A 14,100-nucleotide genomic window follows, 5' to 3' on the forward strand; every position below is an offset into this window, starting at 1 on the left:
GAAAGGTAGTCTGTTTTTATTTTAATGTTTTTTACGTGATGTTTTTTAGTTTGTAGACTAATGGCTGGTATATCATCACATCTGTATGTCATCATGCTACCATGAGCAGCTGGTTAGCTTGACTTAGCAAACAGATGGGGGAAACAGCTGGCCTGGCTTGGTCTGGTTTTTGTTCTTTATCCTTCAATTTTCACACAATTATTAATTTGAGAAATGCAAACTTTAAAAATATGAAAATTAGGATCACAAGAGAAACAGACAAGCTAACTCTTCTCCAAACTATGTCTTTCTATCCATTATGAATAATCACGCAAACATAACATCTAGTAAAATGATGTTCTCCTCCAATGCATGGGTCTATCCCCCAGAGAAGGACTTCTAGCAGCTCTGCAGTCACAGTGCAGAATAAGGGAAACCATGCCTCCCACATAGCCTACCACAGTGTGCCTATGGGATGTGATTGCATATTTAAGTTATTCACCTTTGGTTATGGACCAATCTTGGTGCTCCACCCCTTTTTTGGCCAGTTGTACCTGACCTACCAGAAAGGCAACCTTAAGAGCTAAGATGAGATATAACAGACTCACTCTGTGCTCCATGAGTCAGTGGAGATGCTGTAAAATAAATAAAATATATATTTGTAATAATAAAAACATTTTCGTTTGTTGGGTAGGACTCTCCGTTAGAGTGTAACGTTCAGGGGTTAAGTTGGGGTTTGATGTGGGGGGGCTCTCTGTGGAGGTGCGAGGGTATATATTAAATTATTAATATATAAACAAAAAAAGGTTAACAAATATCCAACCTTCAAATTACTATTTTAAATCAACATTGCTCTGCACACTTGCTTAAGATCATTTGTGTGGAGATCTCAGTTCATTTGTAGGGCTGCACGAGTATAGCCAGAAGTATGTGAGTAAATCTCACTGCAAACTATTTCATCATCACCAGATGCAGTGATCATAACTCACTTTATGCACACACACACATTTAGCATGGTTTAGGAAACGGCTCTGTGTTACAGGACGGGTCGGGGGGTATGGCGTGCACACACACACACATACACACATACACACACACACACACAACACACACACACACACACACACACACACACACACACACACACACACACACACACACACACACACACAGAGAGAGATCGGAGCAGAGACACGTTCACTAAGCCGCCAAACTCTATCCGGTCACAGAGATCTGCTATTTTAAATTAAAGTCAACACATATCGATTTTAAATTTAGTCTATATTAAGAACGAGAAAAGTTTTAACATATATATAGTTTTTTGTAAACATGTGACAAATGTGTGAGGGTGATGACGTCAGAGCATCGTCCTCTGTGCTGAGCCCTGGTAACGTTACACGTGTTTTTTTGTTGATATTTTTCTTAAGATATTTAAAATGGCACGGTCGTATACATTTAATTAATCCATTTGATAATATGTAATCAACTTAGGCACCCCTCCCATACAAACAATAATAATTACAATACAAATATTCATAACTCATATTCCAATACCTGAATCATTTTGAATATTCAATGAATCATTCCCATCCCTAATTCAAACCCTGTTTAACTCTGATCAGATTATTAAACCAGGAGTTATTTCTAACAGGAACTTTGTTTTCTAAAGTTACATCATGTTTTCTTTATTCAGTCTGAGACGCTGCAGTTTGTCAGAGATCAGCTGTTCTGCTCTGGCCTCAGCTCTGAAGTCCAACATCCATCTGAGAGATCTGGACCTGAGTAAGAACGCTCTGCAGGATTCAGGAGTGGAGCTGCTGAGAGATCTTCTGGAGAGTCCAGACTGCAGACTGGAGACCCTCAGGTCAGTAAGGGGTCTCTGCTGGCTCAGCAGTATTGTATGAAACACAGGGAGGTGTTTCTCTCACTGGGGAATCACAACAGATCAGTGATGTTACCCACTGACTGCAGGCTCTTTCATTCTTCCATCAACTATAGAAGGCCAGCTGGAAATGCAAAGCCACACTTTAGTAATCTACTCTCTAACAGACATATGGGGTTTTACAGAAGAGTGGGAAAGGTAGTCTATTTTTATGGGATGTTTTTAGTTTCTAATGACTGGTTACTTCCTGTAATGCAGCTGAGAGCTGTGGCAGGCAGTCGTAGTGTTTGCAGAGAAGATATGATGGGATGTAAAGCATGAGGTCAGGACTCTGAAGCTGACTCAAAGAACAAACACTTATTTTAAACTTGATCTAAAACTGTTGGATTGTGTTCATCCCTACAGGATCAATGACGAGCCGATCAGAGCCACGATCCAGAAGACCTGTGAGTACTGAAACCATATCATCCATTCAGCAAGATACTAAATTCTTTCATGGAGCATGACCTCAGAGGAAAACAACACTCTTGTTTCTCTCTCTTCATCATTCTGTCTGTTGCTCTTCATGTTTTATCATCATCATTATTCTCTCTCTCTCCTTCTCCTCTCAGGTGACAGGAAGTGAAGACACACAGAAAGGTGAGAGGTCGTACCGTGTGAAGTTTATTTATTGAGGTTTCACTACAGAATAAAATGTAGTTATTAGTCAGTGTTTTCTGGGATTCAAGAGAAACCTGTAAGCTCAGGTTTTATTTGTTTACAGTTTATTTATTACGGGGCGACTTTGAGACGTACAGAGGAGCGAGGAGGCATTTTGGAAAATATGAAAGAAGGCTGCAGCTGAGACTTCCTGTTGGCTGCCTTCAATATTAAATGAACAAAAACAATCAATTGTACTTAAAGCTTTTCTTAAGAACAAAGATGTGTCACCATAACCTGAAAATAAAAAATGTTAACTAAAGAAATATATGTAATTATATATCAGTTAATCTGCTGTGATCAATGTCTCACGCTCTGCTGTGATTGGCTGGTACTGCTGTCACATGTTAACTCGTTAATAATCCATTGGAAATCAACAACGAACTCAGAGGTTCCCAGTAATCTGAATATTTAGTGCGAATGCTGTTTACAGCATTCCACTATAGTTCTTCGAATCTTTATTCTTCCCCTTATTATTAGTGCGAATGCTGTGCCACAGCATTCCACTATAGTACTTCAAATCGTTATTCTTTTTGCTTATTATTATTTCAGCCAATACTTTGGCTCTCCATAACTTCAGCTTACTTTCAGCTACAGAAACCATTCAAATATCAAACTATTCAGCCTGTTCAGGAATCGATGGGAAACCTTCAACTTTAAAAAAATATGTTATACTTTTTGAAATATTCAGCTTTTTAAACTCTTTTTTTAACATGGAAGTCAATGGGAGATGCCTTCAAATCCTCTTTTCCTACACCTTGCGCCAAATGCTACTCCTTCCACATACTTTCAGCTACAGACTTCATTCCAACTTTAAAATGATCACAAGACCTTCAGCTATTCAAACTTGACTTTTATTTTTGATATCTTTTACGGTTTTGGAGTTATCAACGTTTGAGTTTTGGTAAATGTACAGGCTGTTTTAGATTTTAGAGTGCGTGACATCATCACTTAGAGTGTAGAGGGTCTTAAAAATCTTCGGAAAACATATTTTAAAACTGCTCTCAGAGCCAAAATATACAATCTATTCAAATAATTTCAAAAGATTTCAGGAGCATTATTAGTCTGGCCTGCTCAATTGCCTTCATCATATCAAACGGACACACCGTTCTGGCCCAATAGTGATCAGAGTGACAAAAAGTCCACCTAGCTCCCAATAGACTCCCATGTTAAATTTGACCGGAACTTTCTTCAGAACAGAGAGAAGTCAACTTTAGATAAACTGCTCCCATCTTCACATTTGACACACAAAACCCAAAAAAACAACATATATCAGTTCATTGGGGTTCCCTGATGCTCACGGTCTGGCCATTTTTGTATAGGAGCCATAGTTTTTGAACAGGTGGCAAAATTGTCAGATATACTCCTCAATGCATTCTTATGGGACTCAGTGCTGCAGTTGGTTGTCATGGTGTTGATGGGCAGATTGGAGCCACACACACACACACCTGAGTCACATCATCTAATCAGAACAGACACCATGGAAACCTTTGATCTCTGGACACACACACAGGTGTTATGATTGGGTGTTATGAGTAGGTGCTCAGGAACAGAAACAAACACTGACAGACTGGACTTTAACAGACTGTCTCAGCCTATTATTTTCTGTCTGATGGAGACTTCATACTGACTTCAACAGGTTCCACATATTTTATACATTATTGGTGACGTATGGTTTTAGTCGAAAAGTTTGCAGTCAAAATATTCTGCTGCTTTCCCAAGCCTTTTTACTTTCTTTTCTCTTCTTAATACAAATTCATTCACTACCACTTACATCTGATATTTAACTCCTTCAGCCTATTTTCAGCTGCAGAAACCATTCAACTATTACATTATTCAGCTATTTCAGGACATCAAGGCTATACATGTTTTTTTAAACCTTTTCTTTTAAATATTAAGCTTTTTCTGCATTTTTGTAGCTAAAAGCAGCTACCATTCAGCTAATAACTTATTCAGCTTTTTCTGCATTTTCAGCTAAATTCAGCCACAAATGTTCACAGTTTACAGCTTTCGCACGCATTTTATGCAGGAAATGCATTTTCTAGTTATTATTATTATTTCAGCCAATACTTTAGCACTCCATAACTTCAGCTTATTTTCAGCTACAGAAACCATTCAAATATTAAACTATTCAGCCTGTTCAGGAATCGATGGGAAACCTTCAAATATTTAAAAATATTTTATACTTCTTGAAATATTCAGCTTTTTAAACTCTTTTTTTAACATGGAAGTCAATGGGAGATGCCTTCAAATCCTCTTTTCCTACACTTTGCGCCAAATGCTACTCCTTCCACATACTTTCAGCTAGACACTTCATTCCAACTTTCAAATGATCACAAGACCTTCAGCTATTCAAAATTAATTTTTATTTTTGATATCTTTTACACTTTTTGAGATATTTAACTTAGTTTGGAGCTTGGTAGAGAGGCCTTTTTCAGATTTTAACATTAGTGTGGATGGAGCAGCTCGTTAAGTCTAGAGTGCTTTGATCTCAAAACAGAGTGGAGGGGTGCTTCAAATTCTCCTCAAAAAATGTTTGAAACTTGCCATAATTCCCAAACCCTACACTCCTCAGACATATTTTTTCATGAAAAACGTAGGAAAACCTCTCATAGGTTGGAAAATAAAAAAATATGAAGAAAAAATATTAAACAAAATGCCTCTTGAGGGCATGAAGAGACAAAAAGTCCAGCTAGCTCCCAATTGATTCCCATGTTAAATCTTTCCGGAACTTTCTTCAGAACAGAGAGAAGTACACTTTAGACAAACTGCTCCCATCTCCACATTGTACACACAAAACCAAAAAAAACAACATATATCAGTTCATTGGGGTTCCCTGATGCTCACGGTCTGGTCATTTTTTGATAGGAGCCATAGTTTTTGAACAGGTGGCAAAATTGTCAGATATAATCCTCAATGCATTCTTAATGGGACTCAGTGCTGCAGTTGGTAAATCGTCATAAGTCGCCACCATGGTAACCTTTCATCTCTGGGTTTACACACACAGGTGTTTGTAAACATTCATTCACTACTACTTACATTTAATATCTTTATTTAACTCCTTGAGCCTAATTTCAGCTGCAGGAACCATTCAAATATCAAACTATTCAGCCTTTTCAGCACATGATGGGGAAACTTTCAACTTTTTCAAAATATGTTATCCTTTTTAAAACATTCAGCTTTTTAAAGTCTTTTTTTAACATGGAAGTCATTGCAATGCATTTGAGCTGTAACAATTATCTCTCTCTCTCTCTCTCTCTCTCTCTCTCACAGACACATCAAGAGAAGTGAGAGAGGGTGATAGAAGAGTGATAGGGTGATCAAGAGAAGAGAGGGCGATCAAGAGGAGAGAGAGAAGGTGATCAAGAGAAGAGAAAGAGAGGGCGATCAAGAGGAGAGAGAGGGCGATCAAGAGGAGAGAGAGAGGGCGATCAAGAGGAGAGAGACGGCGATCAAGAGAAGAGAGAGAGGGCGATCAAGAGAAGAGAGAGAGGGTGATAGAAGAGTGAGAGGGTGATAGAAGAGAGAGAGGGCGATCAAGAGAAGAGAGAGAGGGCGATCAAGAGGAGAGAGGGCGATCAAGAGAAGAGAGAGAGGGTGATAGAAGAGTGAGAGAGAGAGGGCGATCAAGAGGAGAGAGAGAGGGTGATCAAGAGGAGAGAGAGTGGGCGATCAAGAGGAGAGAGAGTGGGCGATCAAGAGGAGAGAGAGAGGGCGATCAAGAGGAGAGAGAGAGGGCGATCAAGAGGAGAGAGAGATGGCGATCAAGAGGAGAGAGAGAGAGCGATCAAGAGGAGAGAGAGAGGGCGATCAAGAGGAGAGAGAGGGCGATCAAGAGAGAGAGGGCGAGCAAGAGAAGAGAGAGAAGAGAGAGAGGGCGATCAAGAGAAGAGAGAGAGGGCGATAGAAGATTGAGAGGGTGATCAAGAGAAGAGAGAGGGCGATCAAGAGAAGAGAGAGAGTAATGTAACCTCCTAATGTAATGTATAACTACTATGAAAATGTTCAAAAAGTGCTCAAACTTCACATGTGTGCTAACAGTTTTGAGATTTCTTCAAATGCCGTTGCCATGGCAACACAATGCTCACATGAAACACGGTTTTCTCATAACTTCAGTGAAAATGCTCGAAATGGCCCAAAACTTCACAGGTTTGGTAACGATGCAGCCATCAACACATCTAAGCGTATTATGGGGTGTCATCAAATTCCGTTGCCATGGCGACAGATAATTCACCATCAAGTTAGTTCAAAAGTTTGTAGTTTATTCTGCTGCTTTCCCAAGCCTTTTTACTTTCTTTTCTCATCTTAATACAAATTCATTCACTACTACTTACATCTGATATTTAACTCCTTCAGCCTATTTTCAGCTGCAGAAACCATTCAACTATTACATTATTCAGCTATTTCAGGACATCAAGGCTATACATGTTTTTTTAAACCTTTTCTTTTAAATATTAAGCTTTTTCTGCATTTTTGTAGCTAAAAACAGCTACCATTCAGCTAATAACATATTCAGCTTTTTCTGCATTTTCAGCTAAATTCAGCCACAAATGTTCACAGTTTACAGCATTCGCACGCATTTTCTGCAGGAAATGCATTTTCTAGTTAGCTTTGGTCTTTAGATGTTCTGTTATTGTAGTTTGTGTTCGTTGAGCTGGAGTTGAACTTTACTAACTCTGTTTCATAACTCCAGGCTCCAGTGTTCTTCTCACCTGAACACACACCTGGATCTTCATACAGCTGATCCTCTAACATGACCAAACACTACAGCCCTCCACTTTCACTCCCTCCGTTTCTTCCTATAGGCGGACTATGCGGATGCCCACGAGGGCCCCCAAGCTGAAAGTTCAGGTTCAGCCTCAATATATTTGGGGAGAATTCAAATGAGCCGTCTTTATTTGTAGACAGCCGAGCCCCCTCCTGTGTTCGGTGAAGCATTATATGCTTAAGAATCAAATGTAGGATATAAACACATCTAAACTGCAATGATAGCAAAGCTGAGGCTTGTGTTTGTGGGGTTATAAAGTCCAAATCATCGTTGGGCTGACAATGAGTGACGTCTGAGGAAGATGAGAAATGTAAATTATACATTGTTGAGAAAATGCTGCATCTCTTGCATTTATTGAGGTAGAGGAGCCTTATTGTTTGGCTTTTTAATATACTTTTTAAGTTTCAATTGCTTGGTTTTCGTGAAATTAGCCTGTTTTCCTCTTAACCTGTTAAGCACCTAGCCTGTTTTTCATGTTTCAGGCTCGAAAATGACATGCCCAAAACAAATGACTACAACTTAACTTCTAAAAGGGTTATATGAATAATTTCTTTTATCAAAGCAAGGTTACATCTGTGAGTTGGATGTAGAAGTGTCAGAATCAATATAGAAAATTCAGATTTTACATAGTAAAAAACTGTAAATTATAGTGTCCGTCCAAAAATTCTTTTTTACAGATGGTGAAAACTACCCTTGGATGATGGGTTAGTAGACTAAAAGCTTTAGGAAGGGTTAGGTAGGTTAGGGTTAGGGTTAGGGTACGATAGTATTGCGATTCTACGATATGCTAAGTATTGCGATACGATATATTGCAATATTGCAAATCACATGGGTCATATCCATGTCCATCTTCCCTTCCTGGTTAAAATATGTATTTGCAATATGAATACAGGGTTCCCGCGGGGTCTTAAAAAGTCTTAAAAAGTCTTAAATTTGATAATATGAATTTAAGGCCTTAAAAAGGTCTTAAATATGGCCAAAAAAATAAGAAAGGTCTTAAATATGATTTAGAAGGTCTTAAAAATGATCGGATTTGAAAGGTACTTCTGTGTTGCGATAGCGTCTAAATGTGTTTTGGGGGAAATGTCCGGGCTGCAAAGTAACCAGTACGGTAATAGCCTTTCAGTTCCCCCCAACAATTTGTATTGAAATAAATCAACATGGAACCAGTAATCACTAACTTTGTTTCCGCCGGCCCCTTATTGGAGAACACCCATCTAGTAACCTAGCAACCAAGCTTCAGCTAGCGGCAGTCAGAAACTCATGTATCTTCGAATAAATATGGGGAAGTGTAAGTTCAACCGTTATTGGTTGGAAAACATCGAATTTAGTGCTTGGTTGAAACCAGGGGAGGGGAACGTGTTTAAAGCCCGCTGCACCTTTTGCAAAATAAATTAGCGTTTGTTTGGCTAATGTAGCGTTAGCTAGTGTAGCGTTAGCTAGTGCAGCAGCTCCCGCAACAACACAGTGGGACCTCCGGGCAACGTTTGGGTCTACGTCAACCCTAAAAGCGGAGGTGCTGTAGACGCTAAATACCGTAGTTAAACACCAATCATACAACAGCAACGATGAAAGATTGTAGCCAAGGCAGCAGCGCTCTGAATATAGCTCTTGTCACTCTCTCTCTCTCACACACACACACACACACACACACACACACACACACACACACACACACACACACACACACACACACACACACACACACACACACACACACACTAGGGCTGCTCGATTATGGCAAACATCATAATCACGATTATTTTGGTCAATAATTGATATCACAATTATTAAATAAAATTATTAATTGACTTTGAAAACATCCATTTATTGAACTTTAAAACAAATAATAATTTGGACAGTATCTTTTTAACTGTTGATTACCCTGAACGTATAATTCAACTGAAAAAATAAATTAAATAAATGATACATTTAAATAAATAATATCAAAAATAATAAATACCAATAAACAAGATCAACAAATATTTTGGAGCGCACTTCCACAAGCTACTAAACATATACAAATATGATAAATAAAAATAAATTAAATTTACTAAAATTAATTAATCAAATATGTTGTAGTGCACTGTCACAACCTAGCAAAGCAAAAATAATCGATTATGTTGTTTCGTAATTGCGATTAAAATATGATTAATTGCACAGCCCACACACACACACACACACACACACAAGCACACACAGACACACACACATACACACTTTTTGTCTAACACGCTAACACAGTTCTGTACTGTTATGCTGTTATGTTCAGTCATTGTTCTTATGTTGAACATGAATACATTTATGGGACGTATTTCTTCTTTCATAGCAATTTTCCTTCATACTTTCTTGCCGTGAAATAGGTCTTAAATTCTATTCAAAGTGGTCTTAAAAAGGTCTTAAAAAGTCTTAAATTTGAGTTGGCGAAACCTGCAGGAACCCTGGAATAGTTTATGTAAATAACCCAATGTGTGTTCTTTGAACCTGAAAAGGAGATGGCATTGTTTTTGTCACTTTCATTGCAATTGTATACATGTCTTAACTTCCTGTTTTATATACGACCATCTTTCGGAGGGATATGCTACAATTGATATAAAGAAAATATCGATACTTGGCATCCGTGCATCGATACAATATCGCCACGCAAGGTATCGCGATACTATGCTGTGTCGATTATTTCCCCCACCCCTAATAGACATGTTTTTTATATATTTGTTTATATCTGAGACCCATAATATATGCCTAAAAATAGCATGATAGGAGACCTTTAATATCCAATCAAATGTTCCCATTTATTTGTAACTCTTCTGAAGGAGCTAACCCAAACAGCATCTTGCATGGGGCCCCCAAACAGCATCTTGCATAGAAGAATAGGGAGGGATGAAACCCTCTTTAATGGTCACACATGCAGAGCACACAGCACACACAGTGAAATTTGGCCTCTGCTTTTAACCCATCCTAGTACAAGGAGTCTAGTACTAGGAGCAGTGGGCAGCTATTGTACAGCGCCCGGGGAGCAATGGGAGTGGGGGGGAAGGGGGGTGTCCGGTGCCTTGCTCAAGGGCACCACGGCAGGGCAGGAGGTGAACTGGGACCTCTCCAAGTAGAAGTCCACACTCCATATTTAGGTCTGGTCGGGGACTTGAACCAGCGACCCTACGGCTCCCAGTCCAAGCCCCTACTGACTGAGCCACTGCCGGACAGGATAGGGCCCCCAAACAGCATCTTGCATGGGGCCCCCAAAACAGCGTCTTGCATGGGGCCCCCAAACAGCATCTTGCATACGGCCCCCAAACAGCATCTTGCATTGGGCCCCCAAACAGCATCTTGCATAGGGCCCCCAAACAGCATCTTGCATGGGGCCCCCAAAACAGCATCTTGCATGGGGCCCCCAAACAGCATCTTGCATGGGGTCCCCAAAACAGCATCTTGCATGGGGCCCCCAAACAGCATCTTGCATACGGCCCCCAAACAGCATCTTGCATGGGGCCCCCAAACAGCATCTTGCATGGGGCCCCCAAAACAGCATCTTGCATGGGGCCCCCAAACAGCATCTTGCATGGGGGCCCCAAACAGCATCTTGCATGGGGCCCCCAAACAGCATCTTGCATGGGGCCCCCAAACAGCATCTTGCATGGGGCCCCCAAAAAGCTAGAAACGGCCCTGCTTTAAAATACAACTCTGTAGTTTTACATATATTGTCATATTTTCATTCTGCTAAGTGTTGTAGCTTTTAAGGTTCTGTGTATATTCACATTTACATTTGGTGTAAATACTTGTCTTATTCTTTTTTTAATTGTAAATAGTTTCTTAAAAATACTTATTTTTATTATCTTTATATTCTTGACCTTCTATTGCAACTTATTTTCTTATGTTGTTTATGTTCGCACCACCAGACACTAAGGCCCCGGCTCCACGGGAACGCATACGGCAAAACGCATCGGAGTAACGCAAACGCAACCGCAAAAAACCTTCCGCCCACACGCAATATACACCGGATTGTGTCAAGCTCCACGAGACGGCTCCGTTTACATCCAACCGCTGGAAAAGCTGCAGTACATATGCCGAGCCTGTACGTGGCGCTGTAACTTCCTCCACAAAAGCAGCAAAGAAGAATGGTTGTCATGGCTGCACTTCTGTTTATTCTCCGCCGTGGGGGCCGACGGAACCGGGCAGAGTTTTTCGCCGGTCAACGTGTGTTAAAGTTTAAATCTTCCGGACAAAATTATAAAAGTGCCGGTCAAAGGTCTTCTTTGTTATTTATTGAGCTTTAAAACAAATGAATAACGACTCTATATAATGATATATAATAATAAAATACACAGAGCCTGGCCTCTCTTTCTCCTCTCTTCTCACAGCGTCAGTGTCTGTCTCATGCAGCAGCTGATCCAGTAATGATGACTCGACAGTAAAAATAAACATATTTATAACTAGTTTAGTTTGAGAGGTAATTAAAATAGCTAAGGGTGATGATCTGACTTGAAGTGTGTGACTCTCGCTGCATCACAGCGGGAGGAGCTGCGTGTCTCCGTCCTGTCAGATTAGACTTCACTCGCGTTTATGTCCATATCGAGATAAAGATAAATAATCTGAATTCAGTGTGCAGTGTACTTTTGCGGGGGTGAGCAGCAGAGGCGGGGAGAGGCGGGGCTATTGCGTCGTCATTATCAGAAACGGATGACCGTATAGGCGACCACACGGCCCCGTTGGACCCCCCAGAGTGCTCCGTTCCCAGATCTATCCACCTTTGGACCCGTTGTCGTTGGCAGGGTCTGTTTCTACATTTCCGTTACGGCGTCGTCGTCGAGCTTAAAGGGCTATACGCATGAGAAATATGCGGATACAACCTGTTTTCGTTCCCGTGGAGCCTAGGCCTAAATCCACTTCCTTGTGTGTGTAAACGTATCTGGAAATAAAGGTGGTTCTGATGAGGGACTGCATTCAGAAGAACCTCTGCTATACAGTATACTAACCTAGGATGGTGTCAGCCTAACATAAACATGAATACGTTCAGATAACAGGTTCAACCAGCAGGGATTCTGAACTAGAGGCTCCTTTAAATACTCAGGTAGAGCACAAGTACATCAAAATGGTACTTTAGTACAGCACATGAGTATATATACTTGGTTACTTCACACCACTGTTTGTATATACAGTACAGAGAGGTGAGAGCAGATCAGAGAGTATTGATCCAGTGAGAACAAATACTCTCCTCTATCAGTTGAAGAAGCCCGTCTACAATCTACTGCTGGTTTTATAACCAAAGTATTTCCCTGTTTCTCTTCCAGGTCCCAGAGGGTTACCTGTTGACCCGTGTCCATCTCAAAATGGTCCACAGGCATCCCATAATCCTGTGTTTGGGGGGGAGACGTTCTCCCTGTGATCAAAGCACTGGGTTCATCACCCCGGGTTCATTTAAAGGTCTCCTATCATGCAAAATGCACTTTTTGATGTCTTTTATACATAAATATGTGTCCCCGGTGTGTCAGGAGACTCACAAAGTGTCAGAAAATAAAACTCCATGAGCTCCATATACTGTTTCAGAAATAATCCTTGATGTGGTTTGGAACATGATGGCGTTTAATCACCGCAGCGTTTAGCTTTATCTCCGGAGAATTCTGAGCAGGCAAAAGCTTCCCCTCCTCTTTTTTTTTTGTATAAAGATACGCACCCAGAATCAGCTCTTTAGTAACAGAGCTGGAACAGAGGGATATGAGGGATTCTAAAATGCATGATCTGTTTGGTATTTTGAGCAAAACACTTCATAGACATTAGGGCTGGGAATCACCAGGCTCCCCACGATACGATACTATCGCGATACTTAAGCCACGATACGATAGTATTGCGATTCTACGATATGCTAAGTATTGCGATACGATATATTGCGATATTGCAAATCACACGGGTCATATCCATGTCCGTCTTCCCTTCCTGGTTAAAACATGTATTTGCAATATGAATAGTTTATGTAAATAACCCAATGTGTGTTCTTTGAACCTGAAAAGGAGATGGCATTGTTTTTGTTACTTTCATTGCAATTGTATACATGTCTTAACTTCCTGTTTTATATACGACCATCTTTCGGAGGGATATGCTACAGTTGATATTATAAAAAATCGATACTTGGCATCCGTGCATCGATACAATATCGCCACGCAAAGTATCGCGATACTATGCTGTATCGATTATTTCCCCCACCCCTAATAGACATGTTTTTTATATATTTGTATTTATCTGAGACCCATAATATATGCCGAAAAATAGCATGATAGGAGACTTTTAATATCCATTCAAATGTTTCCGTTGATTCCTAACTCTTCTGAAGGAGCTCTGCCTGGTGTTATTGAAACTCTGCTAAAGCTTTGTGTGCATGTAGTCTTTATGAAATGTGTTCAGATGTTGTTGAAACCTTTAAGATGTGTTGTCTTCAGAACTGCTACAGGATGTGTATTTTGTAAATTCTGCCATTTAAAAAGAAAAAAAATGTCTTTAATATTTGTTTGTATGCTTCTTAGTTAACGTTAAGCTGTCTTTGGCTCTTTCTGCTGGAACAAAAGTACATTTCCCCTCTGGGACGAATAAAGGTTTTCTGATTCTGATTCTGTGATGTCTTTAAAATGAAATGCATGAGCAGCTGAGCAGAGTCTGTGTCCACGTATAAAGAATCCATACAAATGTAATAAAAATAATAATCTTTGTTATGGATATATATGGAGTTATGGATAAAACAATACAATGAAATTAATAATAAATAATCCATAAAAATGTAATA

General features: G+C 40.0%; 1 long non-coding RNA gene across 1 annotated transcript; it reads left to right on the plus strand.

The window, feature by feature from the left end:
- The first annotated feature begins 1,828 nt into the window (after positions 1 to 1,828).
- On the plus strand, positions 1,829 to 12,814 carry LOC117492059. Its single transcript, XR_004556827.1, has 4 exons — positions 1,829 to 1,843; positions 2,267 to 2,307; positions 2,473 to 2,500; positions 12,617 to 12,814. It is a non-coding gene; the product is annotated as an uncharacterized LOC117492059 (long non-coding RNA).
- Positions 12,815 to 14,100: the final 1,286 nt, after the last annotated feature.

Source organism: Trematomus bernacchii, unplaced genomic scaffold (assembly GCF_902827165.1).
Source record: "Trematomus bernacchii unplaced genomic scaffold, fTreBer1.1, whole genome shotgun sequence".
Taxonomy (NCBI): Eukaryota; Metazoa; Chordata; class Actinopteri; order Perciformes; family Nototheniidae; genus Trematomus; species Trematomus bernacchii.